The 27,160-nt window shown below is 39.2% G+C and overlaps 1 long non-coding RNA gene across 3 annotated transcripts in view; it reads left to right on the forward strand.

Moving 5' to 3' along the window:
- LOC147378361 (uncharacterized) overlaps nucleotides 1-27,160 on the forward strand; it is a 417,343-nt gene that overhangs the window by 380,208 nt on the left and 9,975 nt on the right. For all 3 annotated transcript variants that reach the window (XR_015146322.1, XR_015146326.1, XR_015146332.1), the window contains one exon: nucleotides 17,294-17,457. This is a non-coding gene — a long non-coding RNA (uncharacterized LOC147378361). The remainder of the gene's footprint in view (nucleotides 1-17,293; nucleotides 17,458-27,160) is intronic.

Here is a 27,160-nt window from a genome sequence, read left to right on the forward strand (position 1 = left end):
TGAGCTCATTGTATACAACACAGGACATAGAACAGTTAATAGTTGGCTGTAATTATTATCATTCTTAATTTTGGAGGTTTCTAGTAAATAGGAGTGATGAGATCATGCTTAGAAGAGATTATTAACTATTCATTTGCTTGAATCTATAATTCCTCTTTCTTTTTCCATCAGCTCTTAAGAGCAACAGAGAGGGAAAGTCCACAGAGAGGACATCAGATCTGGCATTTGATGATGTGGCAATCCTATTATCAACTTCCTCAAAAAGATTTGTTATGCCAGTTTTGAAGTGAACACTCACCCAGTTGAGAGCTAGTTATCATTGAAGGGCTTCCCTGGTGGCTTGGAGGGTAAAGCATCCTCCCGCAATGCGGGAGACCCAGGTTCAATCCTGAGTCGGGAAGATCCCCTGAAGAAGGAAATGGCAACACACTCCAGTACTCTTGCCTGGAAAATCCCATGAAAGGAGGAGCCTGGGAAGCTGCAGTCCATGGGGTCGCAAAGAGTCGGACACGACTGAGTGACTTCACTTTCACTATCATTGAAGGAAATAACAATGATAAATAACATTATAGCTAACATTTTTAAAGTGCGTAGTGTGAGTCAAGCCCAATTCTTGGTGCTTCATCCATGTTATTACATGTCCAACCTCCACAAGAACCCTATAAAATAACTGGCCTGGAAGGTTGAATTGTTAGAAACCTCATGAACAAGACAGACCTTTAGAGAAAGGAAGGATTCCAAAAGTTGCCTACAAAGAAAAACAGGACGTCTAATAGAAAGAATGTGAGCAAAAATAGGTATTTAAATGTATTTCTGTTAAAGGTAAAGAAACCAAAGGTGAGAGAGACTAATAATTCACACAGCTGTTAAGTATTAAAGCTTGGATTCTGATACTTGAGAAGGTCTAATACATTGAGCAGATCTAACTTTGAGGTCTGTATCCTAGGACTTGAATCCAGGTTTTAAGGCTCCAGAATCCATGCTGTTAATCCTTATTTTACAGTGCTATCAGTTCAGTTCAGTTCAGTTGCTCAGTCGAGTCTGACTCTTTGCGACCCTATGAATCACAGCACGCCAGGCCTCCCTGTCCATCACCAACTCCCGGAGTTCACCCAAACTCATGTCCATTGAGTCGGTGATGCCATCCAGCCATCTCATCTTCTGTCGTCCCCTTCTCCTCCTGCCCCCAATCCCTCCCAGCATCAGGGTCTTTTCCAATGAATCAACTATTCACATGAGGTGGCCAAAGTATTGGAGTTTCAGCTTCAGCATCAGTCCTTCCAATGAATTACAGTGCTATACATTCATACATAAAATGACTGTCTTTTTTTATGAAATACAGTAATTACTGAGTACCTGCAGGGGCTTGGTTCCAAGACCCACTGAGGATACTGAAATCTACAGACGGTCAAATCCCTTATATGTGTAATGTGATGTAGTATAGTTAGCTCTCCATATCCACAATTTATACTCCATGGATTCAACCAACCATGGATCCATTTTCCAGAGGTGAGGGATATGTGGAAACACAAGGCCAACTCTGTGTTAACAGTGAGAAACTGGCTTTCAAGGAACTTTTAGCCTACCTAGGGAAGACAGAAATCCTAGCAAGAATCGTGTCTACATTTTGCATTATTTTTAAACCTGTATTTATTTATTTATTTTTTAATTTTATTTTATTTTTAAACTTTACAAATTGTATTAGTTTTGCCAAATATCAAAATGAATCCGCCACAAGTATACATGTGTTCCCCATCCTGAACCCTCCTCCCTCCTCCCTCCCCATACATCCCTCTGGGTCGTCCCAGTGCACTAGCCCCAAGCATCCAGTATCATGCATCGAACCTGGACTGGCGACTCGTTTCATACATGATATTATACATCTTCAATGCCATTCTCCCAAATTGAAGGATAATTGCTTAAAGAATTTTGTTGCTTTCTGTCAAACCTCAACACGAATCAGCCATAGGTATACATATATCCCATGCCTTTTGAATCTCCCTCCCAATTCCCACCCCATCACACCCCTCTAGGTTGATACAGAGCCCCTGTTTGAATTTCCTGAGCCATACAGCAAATTCCTGTTGGCTATCTATTTTACATATGTAATGTAAGTTTCCAACACATTTCACCCTCTCCTCCCCTCTCCCCATGTCCATAAGTCTATTCTCTATGTCTATTTCTCCACTGTTGCCCTGTAAATAAATTCTTCAGTGCCATTTATCTAGATTATATATATATATATATATATATATATATATATGCATTAGAATACAATATTTATCTTTTTCTTTCTGACTTACTTCACTTTGTATAATAGGCTCTAGGTTCATCCAGCTCATTAGAACTGACTCAAATGTGTTCCTATTTATGGCTATATGTACAATATATACAGTACTATATGTACAGTAACAATATGTACCACAACTTATTTAACCATTTGGACATCTAGGTTGCTTCCATGTTCTAGCTATTGTAAATAGTGCTGCAACGAACACCAGGATATATGTGTCTTTTTCAACCCTGGTTTTCTCAGGGTATATGCCTAGGAATGGGATTGCTGGATCATATGGTGGTTTTATTTCTAGTTTTTAAAGGAATCTCCATACTCTCATCCATAGTGGCTGTATCAATTTATATTCCCAGCAACAGTGCAAAAGCATTTCATTTCTCCACACCCTCTCTAGCATTTATTGTTTGCAGACTTTTTGATGATGGCCATTCTGACTGGTGTGAAGTGATATTGTCATTTTGATTTGCATTTCTAAAATAATGAGTGATGTTGAGCATCTTTTCATGTTTCTTAGCCATCTGTGTGTCTTTTTTGGAGAAATGTCTCTTTAGGTGTTTTTCCCACTTTTTGATTGGGTTATTTGTTTTTCTGGTATTGAGTTGGATGAGCTGCTTGTATATTTTGAAAATTAATTTTTGTCAGTTGTTTCATTTACTATTATTTTCTCCTATTCTGAGGGTTGTCTTTCACCTTGCTTATAGTTTCCTTTGCTGTGAAAAAGCTTTTAAGTTTAATCAGGTCCCACTTGTTTACTTTTGTTTTTATTTCCATTACTCTAGGAGGTGGGTCATTGAGGATCTCGCTTTGATTTATGTCATTGACTGTTCTGCCTATGTTTTCCTCTAAGAGTTTTATATTTTCTGATCTTACATTTAGGTCTTTAATCCATTTTGAGTTTATCTTTGTGTATGGTGTTAGGAAGTGTTCTAATTTCATTCTTTTACATGTAGCTGTCCAGTTTTCCCAGCACCAATTATTGAAGAGGCTGTTTTTGTCCCACTGTATGTTCTTGCCTCCTTTGTCAAAAATAAGGTACCCACAGGTGCCTGGGTTTGTTTCTGGGTTTTCTATCTTGTTCCATTGATCTATATTTCTGTTTTTGTGCCAATACCATACTGTCTTGATGACTGTAGCTTTGTAGTATAATCTGAAATCAGGAAGGTTGATTTCTCCAGCTCCATTCTTCTTTCTCAAGACTGCTTTGGCTATTTGGGGTCTTTTGTGTTTCCATATGAATTGTGAAATTTTTTGTTCTAGTTCTGTGAAAACTGCCATTGGTAATTTGATAGGGATCACATTGAATCTGTAGATTGTGTTTGGTAGTATAATCATTTTCACAATATTAATTCTTCCTACCCAGGAACATGGAATATCTCTCCATCTGTTTATGTCATCTTTGATTTCTTTCATCAGTGCCTTATAATTTTCTGTGTACAGTTGTTTTGGCTCCTTAGGTAAGTTTATTCCTAGATATTTAATTATTTTTGTTGCAATGGTGAATGGCATTGATTCCTTAATTTCTATTTCTGATTTTTCATTGTTAGTATATAGAAATGCAAGTATGTCTGTGTATTGATTTTGTATCCTGCAACCTTGCTAAATTCACTGATTAGCTCTAGCAATTTTCTGATACTATCTTTAGGGTTTTCTATATACAATATCATGGCATCTGCAAACGAGGAGAGCTTTACTTCTTTTCAGATCTGGGTTCCTTTTATTTATTTTTCTTCTCTGATTGATGTATCTAGGACTTCCAGAACTATGTCAAATAATAGTGGTGAAAGTGGATACCCTTGTCTTGTTCCTGATCTTAGGGCGAATGTTTTCAGTTTTTCACTTGAGAATAATGTTTGCTGAGGGCTTATCATATGTGGCCTTTACTATGTTGAGGTAGGTTACTTCTATGCCCATTTTTTAAACAGTTTTATTCATAAATGGGTGCTGAATTTTGTCAAAGTCTTTTTATGCGTCTATTGAGATTATCATATGGTTTTTTCCTTCACTTTGTTAATATGGTGTATCACATTGATTGATTTGCGTATATTGAAGAATCCTTGCATTCCTGGAAAAAACCAAACTTGATCATGGTGTATAAGCTTTTTGATGTGTTGCTGAATTCTGTTAGCTAAAATTTTGTTGAGGATTTTTGCATCTATGTTCATCAGTGATAACAGCCTGTAGTTTTCTTTTTTGTGTTGTCTTTGTCTGGTTTTGGTATTAGGATGATGGTGGCCTTGTAGAATGAGTTTGGTAGCGTTCCTTCCTCTGCAATTTTTGGAAAGAGTTTTAAAGGGGTAGGCATTAGCTCTTCTCTAAATGTTTGATAGAATTCTCCTGTGAAGCCATCTGGTCCTGGGCTTTTGTTTTTTTGTGAGATTTTTGATCACAGCTTCAACTTCAGTGCTTGTAATTGGGTCATTCATAATTTCAATTTCTTCCTGGTTCGGTCTTGGAAGATTGAGCTTTTCTAAGAATCTGTCCATTTCTTCCAGGTTATCCATTTTATTGCCATATAGTTGTTCATAATATACTCTTATGATGCTTTGTATTTCTGCATTGTCTGTTGTAACTGCTCCTTTTTCATTTCTAATTTTGTTGATTTGATTCTTCTCTCTTTTTTTTTGATGAGTCTGGCTAAAGCCTTGTCAATTGTATTTATGTTCTCAAAGAACCAGCTTTTAGTTTTATTAATCTTTACTATTGTTTCTTTCATTTCTTCTTCATTTATTTCTGCTTGGATATTTATGATTTCTTTCCTTCTACTAATTTTGGGTTTTTATTTGATCTTCTGTTTCCAGTTGTTTTAGATGTAAAGTTAGGTCGTCTATTCAATGTTTTTCTTGTTTCTTGAGGTAGGATTGTATTGCTACAAACTTCACTCTTAGCACTGCTTTTGCTGCATCCAATAGGTTTTGAGTTGTCCTGTTTTCACTGTCATTTGTTTCTAGAAATTTTTTGATTTCCCTTTTGATTTCTTCAGTAACCTGTTGGCTATGTAGAAACATGTTTAAACTCCATGTGTTTGTGTTTCTTACAGTTTTTTTCTTGTAACTGAAATCTAGCCTTACAGCATTGTAGTTGGAGAAGATGCTTGATACCATTTCAATTTTCTTAAATTTAGTGAGGTTTGATTTGTGACCCAAGATGTGGCTATCCTGGAGAATGTTCCATGTGCACTTGAGAAGAAGGTGCATTCTTCTGCGTTTGGATGGAATGTCCTGAAGATATCAATGAGATCCATCTCATCTAATGTATCCTTTAAGACTTGTGTTTCCTTATTAGTGTTCTGTTTTGATGATCTGTCCATTGGTGTGAGTGGGGTGTTAAAGTCTCCTACTGTTATTGTGTTACTGTCAGTTTCTCCTTTTATGTCTGTCTGTTAATGTTTGTCTTATGTATTGAGGTGCTCCTATGTTGGGTGCATAGGTATTTACAATTGTTATGTCTTCCTCTTGGATTGATCCCTTGATCATTATGTAGTGTCTTTCCTTATCTTTTGTAGTGTTCTTTATTTTAAAGTCTGTTTCGTCTGTTATGAGGATTGCTACTCCAGCTTTATTTTGCTTCCCATTTGCATGGAATAAATTTTTCCATCCTCTGACTTTCAGGCTGTATGTTTCTTTGGTCTGGAGTGTGTTTCTTGTAGACAGTATATATATGGGTCTTGTTTTTGTATTCATTCAGCCAGTCTGTCGTTTGGTTGGCACATTTAATCCATTTACATTTAAAGTAATTATTGATATATATGTTCCTGTTGCCATTTTATTAATTGTTTGGGGTTGATTTTGTAGATCTTTTGTCTTCTCTTCTATTTCTTGACTATATAAGCCCCTTTAACATTTATTGTAAAGCTGGTTTGGTGGTAATGAATTCTGTTAACTTTTGCTTGTCTGAAAACTTTTTATTTCTTCATCAATTTTGAATGAGATCCTTTCTGGGCACAGTAATCTTGGTTATTATTCTGTTTCAGAACTTTAAATATATCCTGCCATTCCCTTCTGGCCTGCAGAGTTTCTGCTGAACGATTAGCTATTAAGCGTATGGGGTTTCCCTTGTGTGTTACTTGTTGCTTCTCCCTTGCTGCTTTTAATATTCTTTCTTTGTGTGTAGTCTTTGTTAGTTTGATTAGTATGTGTCTTAGCATGTTTCTCCTTAGGTTTATCTTGTATGAGACTCTTTGTGCCTCTTGGACTTGACTGAATATTTCCTTTTCCATGTCGGGGAAATTTTCAACCTCTTCAAAAATTTTCTCATACCCATTCTTTTTCTCTTCTTGGACCCCTATAATTCAAATGTTGGTGCATCTGATATTTTCCCAGAGATCTCTGAGACTATCCTCAGTTCTTTGCATGTTTTTTTACTTAATTCTACTCTTCAGAAGTTGTCTCCACCGTTTTATCTTCCAGCTCACTGATTCATTCTTCTGCTTCAGATATTCTGCTATTGATTCCTTCTAGAGTATTTTTAATTTCAGTAATTGTGTGTTTGTCTCTGTATGTTTATTTTTTAATTCTTCTAGGTCTTTGTTAATTGATTATTGCATTTTCTCCATTTTGTTTTCAAGGTTTTTGATCATCTTTACTATCATTATTCTGAATTCTTTTTCAGGTAGTTTGCCTGTTTCCTCTTCATTTATTTGGATTTCTGAGTTTCTAGTTTGTTCCTTCATTTGTTTAGTATTTATCTGCCTTTGCATTATTATTTTTTTTAACTTATTGTGTTTGAGGTTTCCTTTGCCCTGGCTTCAAGGTTGAATTCTTTCTTCTTTTTGATTTCTGCCCTCCTAAGGTTGGTCACGGAGAAGGCAATGGCATCCCATTCCAGTACTTTTGCCTGGAAAATCCCATGGACAGAGGAGCTTGGTGGGCTGCAGTCCATGGGGTCACTAGAGTCGGATATGACTGAGTGACTTCCCTTTCACTTTTCACTTTCATGCATTGGAGAAGGAAATGGCAACCCACTCCAGTGTTCTTGCCTGGAGAATCCCAGGTATGGGGGAGCCTGGTGGGCTGCCATCTATGTGGTCGCACAGATTTGGACACGACTGAAGCCACTTAGCAGCAGCAGTAGCAAGGATGGTCCAGTGGTTTGTGTAAGCTTCATATATGGTGAGATTTGTGCTGAGTTTTTGTTTGTTTGTTTGTTTGCTTTTCCTCTGATGGGCAAGGCTGAATGAGGTGGTATTCCTGTCTGCTGATGATTGGGTTTGTATTTTTGTTTTGTTTGTTGTTTAGATGAGGTATCCTGCACAAGGTGCTACTGGTGGTTGGGTGATGCAGGATCTTATATTCAAGTAGTATCCTTTGTGTGAATTCTCACTATTTGATACTCTCCAGGGTTAGTTCTCTAGTACTCTATAGTCTTGGAGTTCATGCTCCCACTCCAAAGGCTTAGGGCTGGATCTCTGGTCAGGAATGAAGATTCCACAAGTGGTTTGTTATGGCATTAAGTGAGCTTAAAAGAAACACCCAAAAATGAGAAACCAAAGGTGAACCACTGACAAATGGCAGTTACAAAATGAGGCAAATAAAAATTAAAATAATGGATTATGAGCATATACATATATACCCATAAGCATAATCAAAACAGTAGAAGAAAAATAAAGTACAATAGATTGACCCAGCAAACAAAGGAAATCAAAAATTATATTTACCAGTTAAAAACAAAACTAACTTAATCAGAAACTGGAAAACAAAACTAAAGTGAGGTGCCAAGTGGGGAATAAAGCAATGAAAACAAAAATAACAAATATGTTGAGAGGAAAGGAAAGAAAGAAAAGAAAGAATAGATATGCAAAATTAAATATAAATAGATGAAGATTTATATACATTAAAGATTAACTGCAAGGGGAAAAGAATAGTAGAAAAGGCAAACAAAGGAATAAATGTAGAAAAAATATAATAGGTTTAAAAAATTAAAATTAAAAAAAGGAAGAAGAAGAAAAAAAAGGAAAACTTCACAGAACTGCAAAAGCCCAATGTAGAGGCAGAGGTTTATAACAACAATAAAAAGTGTGACTGAATATACACATATACATATACACCCATAAGCAAAATCAAAACAGTCCAACTAAAATAAAGTACAATAGATTGACCTGGTGAACAGAGGAAACCAAAAATTATATTTATCAGTTAAGAGCAAAACTAACTAAAGCAGAAAGTGGCAAACAAAACTAAAGCAAGGTGCCAATTGGGGAATAAAATAATGAAAATAAAACTAGCAAATATGTTGAAAGGAAAGGAAAGAAAGAAAGGAAAGAAAGAAGAGCAAAGTTAAATAGAGATAGATAAAGAAGATTTAAATACATTAAAGATTAACTGCAAGGGGAAAAAAAACAGTAGGAAAAGCAACTGAAGGAATAAATGTAGAAAAAATAATAATGGTTTTAAAAAATTAAATTTTAAAAAATTAAATTTAAAAAAATTAAAACTAATATTAAAAAAAGAGTAAAGAGAAAAAAAAGGAAAAAGAAAGAAAGAAAGAAAGAAAACTCCACAGAATTGCAAAAGCCCAACATAGAGGCAGAGGTTTATAAAAACAATAAAAAATGTGACTAAGAGAAAAAAAGAATGCTCAAAACTTAATTAGATTTCATAGTGCCAATAAAATCGACAACTATAACAGAGGGGGGAAAGGGTGGAGGGAGGAAAAAAAATCCAGAAGAATCTACAGAACAAGTCAAAACATAAGAATAATAAATCTTTTTCTTGAGTCACTGCTGTTAGAGTTTTTTCTCTTGCTGGGAGTCATAGACCTCTTCACCTCCCTAGGATGCCCTCCAACACTGTGCTGGTGTCTGGACCTGCTGTGGTGGCAGCTCAGATTCTAATCTGGTCCTACCCCTGTGTGTTCTTGCCTCCATTGTCCACAGCTATCAGAACTAGTGTGTTTTCTTTTGTGGGAGAATGTCCTTTTATATATTTCAATGTCCTTATATATATTCCATAAACACAGAGTCTGCCTAGTTGATCAGGTGGATTTAATCTGCAGCTTGTACAGCTGGTGGGAAGGTTTTGGGTTTTCTTCCTTAGCCACACTGCCCCTGGGTTTCAACTGTGGTTTTATTTCCACCTCTGCATGTGGGTCATCCACTGGGGTTTGCTCCTGAGGCTTCTCTGGAGGACTTGGGTCTTCCCCAGTGAGGGCCAGGTGTGGAGGTGGTGCAGCTGCTTGGGTTGCAGGGATACTGGTAGCAACAGGTACTCAGGGGAGTTGGTGGCTAGGGCAGGAGGAAATATAGTACTCTAGAAGGTTATGGCAACCAGTATTGGGCAATACGCTGCAGTATTCTTGCCTGGAGAACCCCTTCTCTGACAGAGAAGCCTGGCAGGCCAGAGTCTACATGGTCGCAAAGAGTTTGATATGACTGAAGTGACCCTGCGTGCAAGACTATTTTTTGCCTGTGGCAGCTCTGCCCTGGTGAGAGTTGAGTATGAAGGTGGCACAGCTGCTCGGCTTGCAGGGACTCTTGTGGTGCCAAGGGTGCAGGGACACGGACTGCCTCCACTGCAGGAGTTATGGCCCTATCAGAGTCTTTTTTCGAGCCTCTTGTAGCTGGAGATCAGAAGGCCTCTTTGCCCAGTCTTTCTCCATAGCTGTGCCCATTCAGGCACTTAGAGGGCTCCCTTGCCTGGGGTCCTTCTCTGTTGTTCAGGTGTCAGGCACATGGAGGGGCCCCCCTGGCTGGAGTCCTATTCTGTAGATAGGTGTGTCAGGCCCTTAAAGGGACAGCCTGGGTGTGATCCTACTCTGTAGTTCAGTGCATCAGGCATTTGATAGGCTAGCCTGTCTATTGTTCAGCTGCCTATGCTGGCAAGTGGGGAGAGAGAGGCTATGGTGATGGCTCCACCCCCTATGCATGACCCAGCAGTATCACCTTGCTTCCGTGGCTGCCCAGCTTTCCTCCACAGTCGTTTCCCACCACAATCTCCTCCTTTACCTCCCCTTGATCCATCTCTCTGCAGTCAACAGCAGCCCTCACCCTGGGATTCCTCCACAATCCCTAAACTCCAGCTCCCAGCCGTTGTGCCTTTCAGGGAACTTGTGTCCCTGTCTGGGGTATGTATGGCTGCAGCAAGGACTGTCTGATTCTCATTCCGTTTAGGCTGCCACAGATCAGCTGTTTTACTCAGCCTTAAATGTTTCTCCTCTGACTCAGACAATTGCCCCAGTGTGAGGATCGGACCCCTGCTTCAGTTCCCCCACCCGCCAAGGGCAGGTCCAGTCCTACTAACACTTCTGTTTTCCCCCTAGTTCCTTCATCCTACCAAGTTTTGGGTGGCTTTATATATTCTTTCCCACTGGTCAGTTACTCCTGTCTGCTCTCAGCTGGTGTTCTGCATGCACATATGTATCTGAAGGTGTATTCCTGATGTATCCGTAGAGAGAGACGTACTCCACATCCACCTACTCCTCTGCCATCTTGTTCTCTACATTTTTGCATTCTTATCAAATTCAGTGAAAGAAAAGAAAAAGAATATAGCCTTCACAGAACACAGTGCAGATCATGTATAATGTTTTTTTTAAATGCCTTGATTGAAATATCACCCACTCATTTAATATGGTTTTTAGTATATAGCCCATGGAATTTTCCAGGTAAGAATACCGAGGGGAGTGCCATTTCCTACTCCAGGGGAATCTTTCTGACCCAAGGATCAAAACTGCATCTCTGTGTCTCCTGCATTGGCAGGTGGATTCTTTACCACTAGGACCCCCTGGGAAGCCCTGAATTTATAGTGTGTATTCGTAGAGTTGTGCAATCATAATCACAATCCAATTTTAGAATTTTCATCAGCCCTCCATTCCAAATCCTAAACCCATTAGCAATCACTCCCTATCCTACCACGCTGTGCACCACAGGCGACCACTAATTTCTTTATCTACAGATTTCCCTATTCCAGACATTTCAAATAGATAAAATCATGAAATATGTGGTCTTTTGTGACTGGATTCTTTCACCTAGCATAATATTTTCAATGTTTATCCAAGTTGTAACTGGCATGAGTACTTCATTTTATTTTTATTGCTGAATAATATTCCATAGTATGGATATACAATGTATTATTTATTCATTCATCTAATTAATAAATTTGACTTGTTTCTACTTTTTGTTTGATATGAATAATGCTTATATGAACATCCCTGCAAGTTTTTATGTGAACATATATTTACATATCTTAGAGTGGATAGTTTTTTGTTTTTTTTTTCATGTCTCATTGCCCTGGCTAGAACCTCCATTAAAATGTGGAATAGAAGTGGGTAGAGAAGCAACTTCATTTTTCTCCTGATCTTAAGGAGGATGCATTCAGTGTTTCACCATTCTGTATAATGTTAGCTGTGGATTTATTTATTGTAGGTGTCTTTTGTAGATGAGGCTGAGGAACTTTATGTCTATTCCTGGTTGGTTGTGTAATTTTTATTTTTTTCATTAATTATGAAACTATTGAATTTTGAAAAAAATTTTTTTCTTCATCTATTAGATCTCTTGTACTTTATTATACTATGGCTTTTGTACTTTATTATATTGATATGTGTGTTATATTAATTGATTTTTGAATATTAAATTAACCTTGGATTCTTGCAATCGTTCCATTTGGTATAGTGTATAATCATATCTTTATGTTTAGATTTGGCTTGATAATAATATCTTGAGGATTTTTGCATTCATGTCCCTGATGGTCTGTAGTTTTATATTCTTTGGGTGATTATCTTAGTCTGTTGGGTTATCATAACAAAATACCACAGACTATGTGGCTTAAATAGAAATTTGTTTTTCAGAGTTCTATAGGTTGAGAAGTCCAAAATCAAGCTGACTGATTCAATTACTGATGAGAGCTGTCTTCCTGGCTTGCAGATTACCAGTTTGTCTTCACATGGCCTTTCCTCTGAGTGTGTGGAGGGGAGAGAAAGGAGAATGGAGGGGGAGAGAGAGAGACTTCATTTAACCTTAATTACCTCTTAAAGGTCCAGTTTCCAAAACTTAGGGGTAGAGAATTTGGGGAGGACACAGTATGGTTTATAGCAGTGATATATTTGTCTGGCTTTGGTATTAGAGTAATAGTAATAGTAGCCTCATATAATAAGCTGGGCAGTGTTCCTTGCTCTTCTGTTTTGGGGAAGAGATTGTGAAGCGTACTATTAATTCTCCTTTAAATGTTGGTACATGTTTTTCTTGCTGCTTTAAAGCTTTTGTCTTTGTTTTTTCAACATTTTTATTATGATATGTTTGGGTGGGGATTTCTTTGTGTTTACCTAACCTGGAGTTCATTGAGCTCTTGGGTATGTTAATTAGTACTTTCCATTAAATTTAGAATGTTGCTATCATTATTACTTGATAATTTTTCTGCTTTTTTTTCTTTCCTCTCCTCTCCTCTCCTTTCTTCTCTTCCTGTTTTATCTCTTGTTATGCATATGTTGTTGCACTTACTGGTGTCCCTTGTTTCTCTGATGTTACTCATTTTTTAATCTCTCTCCTTCAGATTGCATCATCTCTATTGATCTGTAGTGAAGTTCACTGATGCTTTCTTCTGCTAGTTTAAATCTATTGTTGACCCCTTCAATGAAATTTTCATCTCAGTTGTATTTTTCAACTTCAAAATTTCCATTTTTTAAATAATTTATTTCTGTATTGATGATATTTTCTATTTGATAAGACACTGTCATCACATTTTCCTTTACTTCTTTAAGCAAGGATTCTTTTGGTTCTTTGAACATATTTATAATAGCTGTTTTGAAGTCTTTGTCTACTATGTCTAACATGTGGGATCATTCAAAGGTAATTTCTGTTCCTTGCTTTTGTTTCTTATATGTAAGTCACGGTTTCCTATATGTAAGTCACGGTTTCCTATTTTTTGCATACAGTCTATGTTTCTGTTGAATATTGGACATTTAAAATAATATAGAAACTTTTCTCCTGGAGAAATAACCAGATATTTCTGTTTTATGTCTGCCTCTTGCCTCTGAAAAAAAATCTCTGTACACTGCTTCAGAGCTGTGTGTGCATGGAGACAGTGACTCACTTTTCTTGGAATGACACCCTGACTTCACTGGGCTGGGGCAGCTGGTCTTAGCTTGTCTTTCCTGTCCCTTTACATTTAGCTTCTGAGCCTATTATCTCTGTTAAACCTTAGAACCACCTATGAGTAAGGTAGCAAATATCAGAGCCAGGCTTTAAATCCAGACATTTGACACCATTCCTTGCTTTGTGGCAAGTGCTTAATAATATTTGTTAACTAAATTAATGGACCCCTAAAATCAAGCAGTACATATTTAGAAAAAAAGAACTTGTCAAGAAGATGTTAAAGGCTATTATGGGTGGGTTGAGAGATATCATAGAGGATTTTTTTTTAAATTTTGCTATTATAGAATAAAATGAATGTCTTAGAAATTGCAGAATTATCAAACTTTGCACCTAAACTATTGGCCTTTATGACCAAGATATGCTGTACAGTCAATTTTTCAGATCCTTAAATAGTACTTAGTATGTTTTAGTTTTATAGTATGTGGAGCAATAGCTCAGAAAGGGGCAATTTCTGAGGAAAGATAAAGCAGTGAAGAGGAGCTTCAGGGGTGTGAATGGAAAGGTAACTGCAGAAATGATCAAAGGAAACTTTAGTGGCTAAAAAAGAACCCAAGTGTCTGATCCCAGAACTACATCAACAAGGAGAACTGGCATTTTCATTATTTCTGGTGGATAATCCCAGCCTTGATGGTGTCTCAAGCACAGGACAAGTCAAGTGTATTTCTCTGATTATATTCTCTTTTGAAAAAAAATGGCTAAGATGGCGGAAAAAAGGAAACATTTTGCACTCTAATGATTTCTGTGCATCTCTGATGGTTTTTCTTTATGCTTCCTTCTATCCATTCTTTTACAAGAACTCTGGTTACGCCTGTTAACACCTGAAGTCAGATCCCAGGATCTGTGATTATAAGTCTGTCTTGTCTGGCTCCTCCAGAGCAGTTAACCTTTCTCTTTGGGCTAAAATAACTGAAATGCTGTAATATCAGAGCAATGAAACCTAGTTAGACCTGGGCATGAGAATGCTGCCTACATTGAATTAAAGCCTTGAAAAGCAGCCATGGTTGTTTTAACTCAGTTCATCTCCAAAGACAAGTAGTAATGTCTGACAGATGGAAATAGTCTAATTTGGTAGGTGAAAACATTTCTAAGACTCATGGACTATATTACAAATGCTGTTAGTTGAAACTCTTATATGACTCAGAACTGTATTCTCCTGTACGATATCATTTAGAAGGCTCAAAAGAGCATTTTAAAAAATGAAATGGAACAGAAAATCTGCCCCAGATAACTGTTGCTAAGTTTGCTGATGTCATTTAGAGATCATTTTGTTACTTACCTCTAGTGGGTTAAAAGCATTGCAAAGGTTTTTTTCCTGCCCTCAGCATATCTTTAAGTGACAGGCACAGATGTTTGCTTTCACTTCCTAGCATCCTCACCCTGGGCAGTCATTGTCTAAGCACTGGAGTTTCAGTCATCACATGAATGATTACAAAATACACATCCACATCCACTGTCCTTTTGCCATCTCTAGTGCTCCTGTGGGTCATTGGATAATTAGATATTTGAAAAGCACCTTGACATAAGAGCTATAAATAATTCCTTTCTCCAATTTTAGAAAGTTCCATGGGAGGAAGGGTCATTGGAAAAATCCTTGGATCACCCTGCCTAAAATACTGGTATTTGTTTGTCTTAGAGTGATTCAAGGAGAGGGAAGATGATGTAATGGAAATAGATCCTGATAGTAGAATGGGTATCCAGTCTAATCCAGTCACTAATTACCTGTTTAAGTTCTGAGCAGCCCATTCTCCTCATGAACACATATATGCAGAATAAGTATTGAAGTTGATATTTAAGACGGTTTTTGAATATTCTGTGAACACTTGTTTTTACCTTTGTGTTCCTTTCTTTTAGTGTCTTAGGGCTATCCTAGTATTTCACTAGGTAAGTGGCTCCTCTGACTTTGTAGAGAATGCAGAGAGCCTGGTATGAATACTTAAACATTTGATAATTCAAGTTTTTCATTAAGGGAGAGAAGTTGATGTGGCATACCAAGGCAGAAAATAGATAAAAGAATTGGTGTTCCAGGAAGCACCTGAAATATACAGTTTAAAACATTAGCTCATTGCCTAGAATTATTTTTTTAATTGAAATGTTGATATACATACTGTGCTAGTTTCAGGTGTACTACATAGTGATTTGACCTTTGTATATACACTATGAAATAAGTAACACAATAAGTCTTATAGCCATCTATTTCCATACAGAGTTATTGTATTACTATTGACCATATTCCTTATGCTATGTATTACATCCTCATACCTGATTTATTGTATATCTAGAGGCTAATAGCTCTTAATCTCTTTTACCTATCCCACACTCCCATGCATATCCCCTCTGGTAACCACCTTTGTTTTCTGTGTCTATGAGTCTGTTTTCATTTGTTTTTTTAGATCCCACCTGTGAGATCATATGATATTTGTCTTTCCCTCTCCAATGTATTTCACTTAGCATAATATTCTCTAGATCCACTCATGTTGTCAAAAATGGCAAGACTTCCTTTTTATGGCTGGGTAATGTTTCATGGTATGTATGTATATATATATATATATATACACACACACATATATATATATATATACACACACACACATATATACATATATGTATATACCTTCTCTATCCATTCATCAATCAGTGGACGCTGAGGCTGCTTCCATATTTTGGCTACCACAAATAATACAGTGAATGTGGGGGTTCATATATGTTTTTGACTTAATGTTTTTGTTTACTTTGGATAAATACCCAGAAATGAAATTACTGGATCATGTGACAGTCCGTTTTTAATTTCTTGAGGAAATTTCTGTACTGTGTTTTATAGTGGCTGAACCAATTTACAATCTCACCAACAGTGCACAAAGATTCCCTTTTCTCCATATCCTTGCTAACAACTGTTATTTGTTGTCTTTTTGATGATAGCCATTCTGACAGATGTAAGGTAGTATCTCATTATGGTTTTAATTTGCATTTCCCTAATGATTAGTGATATTGAGCATCTTTTGATGTGACTATGGGCCATCTGTATGGCTTCCTTGGAAAACTGTCTATTTAGGTCCTCTGCCCATTTTTCACTTATGTTATTTTTCTGATGTTGAGTTGTATGAATTGTTTGCATATTTTTAATATTAACCCTTTATCAGATATATCATTTGCAAATATCTTCTTGCCTTCAGTAGATAGTCTTTTTGTTTTGTTGTTTCCCTTGCTGTGCTCATATTTTTAGTTTGAAGTTGTCCCATTTGCATGTGTGTATGTACATGTGTGTTTGCTTTTTTGGCTCTTGCCACAGGAGATAGAGCTGAAAAAATATCACTAAGAGCAGTGTCAAAGAGCTTACTGCTTATGTTATCTTCCTCAAGTATGGTTTCAAGTCTTACGTTTAAATCTTTAATTTTGAGTTTATTTTTCTGTATAAGGTAAGAAAGTAGTCCAGTCTAACTCTTTTGTAATAGCTATCCAGTTTTCCCAATACCATTTACTGAAGAGATTGTCTCTTCCCAATTGTATATTCTTACTCCCCTTTGTCATAGATTAATTGCCCATATGAAGAGTGGGTTCATTTCTGGGCTTTCTAGCCTTCCATTGAACAAAAATGTGTCTATTTTTGTTTTGATTACTGTAGCTTTGTAGTATAGTTTGAAATCAAGGAGCATGGTACCTCCAGCCTCTGTTCTTTTTCAAAATTGTTTTTGCTATTCAGAGTTTTTTGTGTTTCCATATGCATTTTAGAATTATTTTCTTCTAGTTCTGTGAAAAATTCCATTGTTATTTTGATAAGGATTGCACTGAATCTGTAGGTGGCCTTGAATACTATGGTCATTTTAACAGTATTCATTGTTCTAAACTGTGAGCACAGTATATCTTTCCATTTGTTTGCTGCTTTTAAGATTCTCTTGTTTTTAATTTTTGCTATATGCCAAGAGGAGCTACCCCATGTCTGAGGTCAGGGGCAGAAGCCGGGAGGACCCCATGCCCGAAAGGCAGAGGCCAAGAGGAGTTACCCCACGTCTGAGGTCTGGGGCAGTGGCCGGGAGTACCAGACTGCGATGGCGCAGGAATGGCTGAGAGGAGCTACCTGACGTCGGAGGTCAGGGGCAGCAACGAGAGGAGTTACCCCGCGTCCGAGGTCAGGGGCGGCGGGCGGGAGGAGCTACCCTACGCCCCCACGCCCGAGGCTGGGGGCGGTGGCCGGGAGGAGCAACCCCACGCCGAGGCCAGGGGCGGTGGCCGGGAGGACCAAGCCCACGCCATCGCTGCACGGGCATAGGAGGGCTTAGAGGAGCTATCCCACGTTGAAGGTCAGGAAAGGCGGCGGTGAGGAGATATGCCTCGTCCAAGGTAAGGAGCATTGGCTGCGCTTTGCTGGAGCAGCCGTGAAGAGATACCCCACGCCCAAGGTAAGAGAAACCCAAGTAAGACGGTAGGCGTTGCAATAGGGCATCAGAGGGCAGACACACTGAAACCATACTCACAGAAAACTAGTCAATCTGATCACACTAGGACCACAGCCTTGTCTACCTCAGTGAAACTAAGCCATGCCCAAGGGGCAACCCAAGATGTATGGGTCATGGTGGAGAGATCTGACAGGATGTGGTCCACTGGAGAAGGGAATGGCAAACCACTTCAGTATTCTTGCCTTGAGAACCCCATGAACAGTATGAAAAGGCAAAATGATAGGACACTGAAAGAGAAACTCCCCAGGTCAGTAGGTGCCCAATATGCTACTGGAGATCAGTGGAGAAATAACTCCAGAAAGAATGAAGGGATGGAGCCAAAGCAAAAACAATACCCAGCTGTGGATGTGACTGGTGATAGAAGCAAGGTCTGATTCTGTAAAGAGCAATATTGCATAGGAACCTGGAATGTCAGGTCCATGAATCAAGGCAAATTGGAAGTAGTCAAACAAAAGATGGTAAGAGTGAATGTCGACATTCTAGGAATCAGCGAACTGAAATGGACTGGAATGGGTGAATTTAACTCAGATGACCATTATATCTACTACTGCGGGCAGGAATCCCTCAGAAGAAATGGAGTAGCCATCATGGGCAACAAAAGAGTCTGAAATGCAGTACTTGGATGCAATCTCAAAAACAAGAGAATGATCTCTGTTCATTTCCAAGGCAAACCATTTAATATCACAGTAATCTAAGTCTATGCTCCAACCAGTAATGCTGAAGAAGCTGAAGTTGAACGGTTCTATGAAGACCTACAAGACCTTTTAGAACTAACACTTAAAAAAGATGTCCTTTTCATTACAGGGGACTGGAACGCAAAAGTAGGAAGTCAAGAAACACCTGAAGTAACAGGCAAATTTGGCCTTGGAATACGGAATGAAGCAGGGCAAAGACTAATGGAGTTTTGCCAAGAAAATGCACTGGTCATAACAAACACCCTCTTCCAACAACATAAGAGAAGACTCTATACATGGACATCACCAGATGGTCAACACTGAAATCAGATTGATTATATTCTTTGCAGCCAAAGATGGAGAAGCTCTATACAGTCAGCAAAAACAAGACCAGGAGCTGACTGTGGCTCAGACCATGAACTCCTGATTGCCAAATTCAGACTTAAATTGAAGAAAGTAGGGAAAACCACTAGACCATTCAGGTATGACCTAAATCAAATCCCTTATGATTATACAGTGGAAGTGAGAAATAGATTTAAGGGACTAGATCTGATAGATAGAGTGCCTGATGAGCTACGGAATGAGGTTCGTGACATTGTACAGGAGACAGGGATCAAGACCATCCCCATGGAAAAAAAATGCAAAAAAGCAAAATGGCTGTCTGGGGAGGCCGTACAAATAGCTGTGCAAAGGAGAAAAGGAAAGATATAAACATCTGAATGCAGAGTTCCAAAGAATAGCAAGAAGAGATAAGAAAGCCTTCTTCAGAGATCAATGCAAAGAAATAGAGGAAAACAACAGAATGGGAAAGGCTAGGGATCTCTTCAAGAAAATCAGAGATACCAAAGGAACATTTCATGCAAAGATGGGCTCAATAAAGGACAGAAATGGTATGGACCTAACAGAAGCAGAAGATATTAAGAAGAGATGGTAAGAATACACAGAAGAACTGTACAAAAAAGATCTTCACGACCCAGATAATCATGATGGTGTGATCACTGACCTAGAGCCAGACATCCTGGAATGTGAAGTCAAGTGGGCCTTAGAAAGCATCACTACGAACAAAGCTAGTGGAGGTGATGGAATTCCAGTTGAGCTATTCCAAATCCTGAAAGATGATGCTGTGAAAGTGCTGCACTCAATATGCCAGCAAATTTGGAAAACTCAGCAGTGGCCACAGGACTGGAAAAGGTCAGTTTTCATTCCAATCTCAAAGAAAGGCAATGCCAAAGAATGCTCAAACTACCGCACAATTGCACTCATCTCACACACTAGTAAAGTAATGCTCAAAATTCTCCTAGCCAGGCTTCAGCAATATGTGAACCGTGAACTTCCTGATGTTCAAGCTGGTTTTAGAAAATGCAGAGGAACCAGAGATCAAATTGCCAACATCCGCTGGATCATGGAAAAAGCAAGAGAGTTCCAGAAAAACTTCTATTTCTGCTTTATTGACTATGCCAAAGCCTTTGACTGTGTGGATCACAATAAACTGTGGAAAAATCTGAAAGAGATGGGAATACCAGACCACCTGATCTGCCTCTTGAGAAATTTGTATGCAGGTCAGGAAGCAACAGTTAGAACTGGACATGGAACAACAGACTGGTTCCAAATAGGAAAAGGAGTTCGTCAAGGTTGTATATTGCCACCCTGTTTATTTAACTTATATGCAGAGTACATCTTGAGAAATGCTGGACTGGAAGAAACACAAGCTGGAATCAAGATTGCCGGGAAAAATATCAATAACCTCAGATACGCAGATGACACCACCCTTATGGCAGAAAGTGAAGAGGAACTCAAAAGCCTCTTGATGAAGGTGAAAGTGGAGAGTGAAAAAGTTGGCTTAAAGCTCAACATTCAGAAACGAAGATCATGGCATCCGGTCCCACCACTTCATGGGAAATAGATGGGGAAACAGTGGAAACAGTGTCACACTTTATTTTTCTGGGCTCCAAAATTACTGCAGATGGTGACTGCAGCCATGAAATTAAAAGACGCTTACTCCTTGGAAGGAAAGTTATGACCAACCTAGATAGCATATTCCAAAGCAGAGACATTACTTTGCCAACAAAGGTTCATCTAGTCAAGGCTATGGTTTTTCCTGTGGTCATGTATGGATGTGAGAACTGGACTGTGAAGAAGGCTGAGTGCCTAAGAATTGATGGTTTTGAACTGTGGTGTTGGAGAAGACTCTTGAGAGTCCCTTGGACTGCAGGGAGATCCAACCAGTCCATTCTGAAGGAGATCAGCCCTGGGATTTCTTTGGAAGGAATGATGCTGAAGCTGAAACTCCAGTACTTTGGCCACCTCATGCGAAGAGTTGACTCATTGGAAAAGACTCTGATGCTGGGAGGGATTGGGGGCAGGAGGAGAAGGGGACAACAGAGGATGAGATGGCTGGATGGCATCACTGACTCGATGGACATGCTGCTAAGTCACTTAAGTCATGTCCGACTCTGTGGGACCCCATAGATGGAAGCCCACCCCGCTCTACCGTCCCTGGGATTCTTGAGGCAAGAACACTGGAGTGGGTTGCCATTTCCTTCTCCAGTGCATGAAAGTGAAAAGTGAAAGTGAAGTCGCTCAGTTGTGTCCGACTCATTGCGACCCCATGGACTGAAGCCTCCCAGGCTCCTCCGTCCATGGGATTTTCCAGGCAAGAGTACTGGAGTGGGTTGCTATTGCCTTCTCCAGATCCTACTATATATCACAATTTAAAAATAAATTTAAAAAAAGGATGGAGGGATGTGACCCCTGCTCTCTAGAAGATCATGCTCTAGGAGGCTGTCAGGCCAACTATGACTAACAATATAATCAGGGTAGTAGAGAGGTCAGAAAAGCCTGATAACTTCCTCATTTTAAAAAACACGGAAGGGACTTGAGTCTGGACACGATGGACATGAGTCTGGGTGAACTCTGGGATTTGGTGATGGACAGGGAGGCCTGGCGTGCTGTGATTCATGGGGTCGCAAAGAGTCAGACACGACTGAGCGACTGATCTGATCTGATCTGATCTGATATTAATTATAATGTGTCTTGATGTAGGCCTCTTTGGGTTAATTGGAGGTTGCATGTGTCCTTCCTCAGGTTAAGAAAGTTTTCAGCTATTATTTTTTCAAGTAAGTTTTCTGTCCCTTTCTTTCTCTTCTCCTCTGACCCCTATAATGAGAATACTAATGCAGTTGATGTTGTCCAAGAGGTCTGTTAAACTATACTCATTTTTAAAAATTCTTTTTTTCCCCTTTTTTTCTGTTTAGGTTGGATTATTTCTGCTACACTGTCTTCCAGTCTGCTGATCATTTTCTCTGTATCATCTAACCTATGTGTACTTATATATTCTTTCTAGTGTACTTTTAATTCTAAGTATTGTATTCTTTAGCTCATTTTGATTCTTATTTATATTTTCTAACTCTGTTGATATTCTCACCATGTTCAATCATTTTCTTCCAAATTTGGTGAACTTCTTTATGATCATTACCTTGAACTCTTTATTGGGTAGATTGCTTATCTCCACTTCATTTAGTTCTACTTTTGAGGTTGTGTCGTGTTCCTTTGTTTTCAATATATCCCTCTATCATCATTTTGCCTAAGTCTCTGATTCTATGTGTTAGGTAGATTAGTTACATTTCCCAGTCTTGGAGATGTGGCCTTATGTAGGAGGTATCTTATGGGACCCAGAAGTATGTTCCCCTCCGGTCATCAGAGCTGTATGCTGTAGTGGTGCCCCTTGTGTTGGCTATGTGTACCCATCTATAGCAAGGTCAACTACTTTGAGTGCACCGGTAGGTTAAGCTGGCCACCAGCGATTTGGCTATGAGGCCATGCCATACATGGTAGCTACGGACCTGCTGGAACATGGAGTGGGCTTGTTGTGTGGTTGGCTGCATGGCTTCAAGTGGTATAAAGCTGGGTGATGACCTGCTGGTGGGCAGAACAGGCCCAAATACAACTGCTGTATCACTCAATGTGGGGCTTGGAGCTGGTGCTGGTCTTCTTGCAGGTAGAATTAGGTTCCCAGTGCTTTAGGCTTGAAGGAAGATTCTCAAATAGAACTTGCCAGTATAGGTGTCATCATAGTAGAACAAGATCCCCAAAGTGGTTACCAATGTTGTCTCTGTCCCAAGGGGGTCCAAGTTGCCTCCTGCCTTTCTAGGAAGCTTGCCAGAATCAGCAAGAGTCTTAACAGGATCCTTTCAAACCCTGGCTCTGGGCTCGGACTTGTAGTATGTGAAATTTTGTGTACCCCTTAACTGCAAAGTGTTTGTTTCCTGCAGCCCTCTGGCTTTTCAGAACATAAGCTCCACTGGTTTTCAAATTCTGATGTTCTGGGGACTTGTCTTCCTCGTACAGATTTCCCAAACTGGGGAGCCTGAGATGGGACTTGAACTCCTCTCTCCTTGGGAAAGACTGTCATAGTTGTGATATCCCTCGCATTTAAGGGTTCCCAGCCCAGGACTGTGGATCTTGACCTACTCCATCTCTGCCTCTTCTATCATTCCAGTTATGGTTTCTTCTTTACATCTTTAGATGTAGAAACTATTTTCTGCTAGTCTTCAGGGCATCCTCATAGATTGTTGCTCTGTAAGTAGTTGTAATTTTAGTGTGTCCATGGGAGGACACAGTAAATTGTTCAACTAAAGATGTTGAACTCACTAGTTCAACATCTTTCTACTCTGCCATTTTGGCCCCCTCCTGAAATTCTCGAATGTATAGCAATTCTCCACCACAAGGCCTATTGCTAACAAAAGACCAGCAGAAATATGCATTCATGGATGGGGAAAAACAATAATTAAGGTAATGAGCCCTGAAGTCAGACATATCTAGGAGCTCTAGTAGCATAATTGGTTGCCATATGGTACTTATAATAAGTCAGACAGATCTGAGTTTGTGACTCCAGTTTGCCATTTACTAACTTTGTGTCTTTAGGAAAATTTACTACCCTCTCTAAGCCTCAGTTGCCTTATTTGTAAAATGGGGATATGTCAAAATTAATCTCAGGTGATTAATGTGAAAATTATGTATGCAAAATGTGCTTAATGCAAAGTCTGGCAAATGGAAAGTTCACAATGTGCATTAGCTATCATTCCCATTTGTATTAGTAAGGTCATAGGGTGATGAAATTTAGGTTTAATTTATGAATTATTTAATAAATACTTATTACAGCATGCTGCTGCTGCTAAGTCGCTTCAGTCGTGTCCAACTCTGTGTGACCCCATAGACAGCAGCCCACCAAGCTCCCCTGTCCCTGGGATTCTCCAGGCAAGAACACTGGAGTGGGTTGCCATTCCCTTCTCCAATGCATGAAAGTGGAAAGTGAAAGTGAAGTTGCTTAGTCGTGTCCGATTCTTAGCGACCTCATAGACTGCAGGCTTCCAGGCTCCTCCATCCATGGGATTTTCCAGGCAAGAGTACTGGAGTGGGGTGCCATTGCCTTCTCCTATTATAGCATAGTATACATATAAAGAAGTGCAAGGAATTGTTTTATTTCTCAAAAAACTTAAAATCCTATTTGAGACAAAATGGTCACCTCTTATGTTGCTGGGTGTAGGGCTTGCAGATTTTGTGTTATTGGATAGCAATTTAAAAAGACACCGTATTCAAGGCTGTAGTTCTTGTATTTTGTCATTGGAACAAAATACAACAAAGTAGTATTTCCCAGTTATTGACTAATTTTAGCCAAAGACTTATGAATACTGTTATGATGAAAGATATGTTTAAAAATTATATTATGAAAAATGTATGGCTAACCATGGGCTTCCTGGGTAGCTCAGCTGGTAAAGAATCCACCTGCAATGCAGGAGACCCCAGTTTGATTGATGGTTGGGAAGTTCCCCAGGAGAAGGGATAGGCTACCCACTCCAGTATTCTTGGGCTTCCCTGATGGCTCAGAGGTAAAGAATCCACCTGCAATGTGGGAGACCTTAGTTCGATCCTGGGTTGGGAAGATCTTCTGGAGGAGGGCATGGCAATCCAGTCCTTGACTGGAGAATCCCCATGGACAGAGGAGCAGGAGCCCCACAGGCTACAGTCCATGGGGTTGCAAAGAGCCGAACATAACTGAGCAACTAAGCACATGGCTAACTATATTTTAATTACATTAACAAAATTACTAAACCATGGTGAGAAGTGCTCTAGTTTAAAAAGTACATGCAATTGGATTTCATTTCAAAGATTGCTATTTATGTAATAATAATAATAGTCCTTAAAGTTCAAGCCTTAGAAAAATTAAGCTCAGTTATAAAAGTATTTCTTAATTGGATCATTTTGGGACTTCAGGTCCTTGATTCACATGTAGTTTTGCATTGGGGTTCTCAGTGTGTGTGACTATCAGGCACCTGACAAAGATGGATTAGGTCCAGATCCAACCAGACGCTTAGTGGCAGATGGCTCCCCATGCACTTACTCCAAACTTGGAATGTGTAAGAAGCTAAATGCTCAGAGGCTGAAACCTAATCCATTACGAGCATATGTGTACTGAGTTTGGGGGGATCTGGCCATCAAGAGCAGTGTTGTGTACCTAATCCTGAAGGAGGATATGTGGACTAGCATGACCTCAAAGTATCAAAATCTATCTGTCCTAGGCCTCTATTTGGTTTCCGAAGAGAATGGAACCTTATTCTTGGGGGCTCTGAGGACACAGTCCAATTTATTTCCATTCAGTTCATTTATTTGCCAAATGCCTTAATAACAGGTTTTAATCAGTTTCTTCCAAACCTGAGGGGTGGGGGCAGATTCTCCTATTTATTCTGGTTGGAGAAACTCTCCCTAAGAACCTTAATGTCAGAGAGAAAATCACTGTTTTCCAGAACAAAGAAATTCTAGTTGACCATTTTGACCAGCCTTGCACTCAGTAGTATGCACAGATTCTCAAACATTTCTCCTGTGAGATGTATCTCAGAAATGTGCTCACTGACCCTGAATCTAGCTAGCATCTCCTCTAGTTGCCCTCCAAGATTCAATTCAACCAGTCTCCCTGATTCAGAGAGCCTTGTCTCAGGGGTTTCCTTTAGTGAGAAGTTCCCTTATCTCTGAGATTCTAGTAAAAAAGACCCTGAGGAGGCTAGAAAAGGATCTTTTAGCCAAGACAATCAACAAATATTCAGAGTGTTTATTATATAAATGTTCTATGTCTTAAAAATTTGACTATTTGCTTATAGGATTTATAGTCTAGTGGAGAAGGCTAGGTCCTTTCCTTAACTCTAGATTACGGATAGAAGAAGTTATTTCCTTCTGGCCTACTTTCTCAATAGTGGCCCTATCAACATTTTGGACCCTGCAATTTTTGCTGTGTGGAGTTGTACTTTGCTTTATCTGATGTTTACCAGCATTTCTGTTTACTACTTACTAGATGGCAGTACCAACAAATGGATTCCAGACGTTACCAAATGTCTCTTGGGGTCCAAATCATCTCCAGATGAGAATCGCTTCTATAAGTCCATGCATCCTACTCTTTGGGCACCTCTAAAGTCACATAGGAAGGAGTAGTTTCTCAGTTTTCATTCAAGGATCAGGGTCCACTTATCTCATAAGCCATGATTAGAATAGTTTGAATATGTCATCGTGGCTCTAGAACAGCTTTCCCCAAGCAGATGTCCCATAAACTTTCTCTAGAATGTTAACTGGTGCATGGTTAACAGCAATGACTCCCAATGTCAAATACGCCTGACATGTGCGTGGTCAGTCACTTCAGTCATGTCTGACTCTTTGCAACCCCATGGACCGTAGCCCACCACATTCCTCTGTCCATGGGATTTTCCTTGCAAGAATACTGGAGTGGGTTGCCATGCTTTCATCCAGGGGATCTTCCTGACTCAGGAATCGAACTCACATCTCCTGCGTCTCCTGCAGTGCAGGTGGATTCTTTACCACTGAGCCACTGGGGAAACCTCATGGCTGACACATGTTGGATTAAACAAAGTTAATCAGATTTGTTTACTGCAGGGCTTTTCATCACCTTTTAAATGCTCATATCAATTAGAACTCTCTGCAAGAGGATATAGTACTCAGCATTTCCAAACTTATTTCAACAAGCATTCCTTTTTCATAACATGCTAATTGATGGCCTTGAGAATACAGTTCTGAAGGATACTTTTTGGAAAATGGTACCCAAGGATATTCAACATTAGCTCCAGCTTTCACTGGAGCTTTTTTGGCCAAAGAAGAAGTTCCTTCTAAGTCATTTAAAGGCAACTTAGCAGCAGGTGGAAGCCATGGGAGGTAGAGCAGCAAAGGGGTATAGCTTTGGGGTCAGTCTGTCTCTTTTCAGATCACAGCTTTACCACATACTAGTTCTGTGTTCTTGGGCAGGTTTGAAGTATCCGTGCCTCAGTTTTTATCTGAAGTTATAAATAGTGCTACTCCAGTAGTCTTTAGTTAGGGCTTAAATGAGGATTAAATCAGTAAATATAAAGCATTTAGAAGATCACTTAACATATAATAAGTGCCCCATTAAGGGGCTTCCAAGCTAACTCAAATGGTAAAGAATCTGCCTACAATGCAGGAAACCTGTGTTTGATTCCTGGGCTGGGAAGATCCTCTGTAGAAGGAAATGGCAACCCACTCCAATATTCTTGTCTGGAGAAACCCATAGACAGAGGAGCCTGGCAGGTTACAGTCCATGAGGTTGCAAAGAGTTGGACAAACTGAGCGACTAATACACATCACA

This window comes from Bos grunniens, chromosome 2 (assembly GCF_055505025.1).
Source record: "Bos grunniens cultivar Pamir isolate PY7600 chromosome 2, Bosgru_T2T1.0, whole genome shotgun sequence".
Taxonomy (NCBI): domain Eukaryota; kingdom Metazoa; phylum Chordata; class Mammalia; order Artiodactyla; family Bovidae; genus Bos; species Bos grunniens.